The following is a 333-nucleotide window of genomic DNA, read 5'->3' on the forward strand; positions in this document are numbered from 1 at the left end:
GGGTCCATACTTGGCCGGATTGTACTGTCAGATATAGTTTAACAGGACCCAGAAGCAGGCAAAGATGGAAGGTCTTTTATAAAGTTTATTGCAGTGCAGTCAGGACCAGGTGAGGCCAGTAAGACAACTGGGTGGCAGAGACAATCAGCAGTAGAAGCAGGCAGAATGTCCTTCTTAGCGTAGCAGCAGGTAAAGAAACACGAACCACGTCCTCTCCACATGTATACAACGTAACAATCCGGCAAAGACTGAGGAGAACTGCAGATCTATATAAAGCAACACAGAAAGAGCTGATATGAATCAGATGTGCTAATCAGTCTGTCAGGAGAGTGA

The 333-nt window shown here is 45.6% G+C and overlaps 1 pseudogene; it reads right to left on the reverse strand.

Moving 5' to 3' along the window:
- LOC116698801 (contactin-associated protein-like 4) overlaps window positions 1–333 on the reverse strand; it is a 421,932-nt pseudogene that overhangs the window by 178,959 nt on the left and 242,640 nt on the right.

The sequence above is a fragment of the Etheostoma spectabile genome, chromosome 12 (genome assembly GCF_008692095.1).
Source record: "Etheostoma spectabile isolate EspeVRDwgs_2016 chromosome 12, UIUC_Espe_1.0, whole genome shotgun sequence".
Lineage (NCBI taxonomy): Eukaryota > Metazoa > Chordata > Actinopteri > Perciformes > Percidae > Etheostoma > Etheostoma spectabile.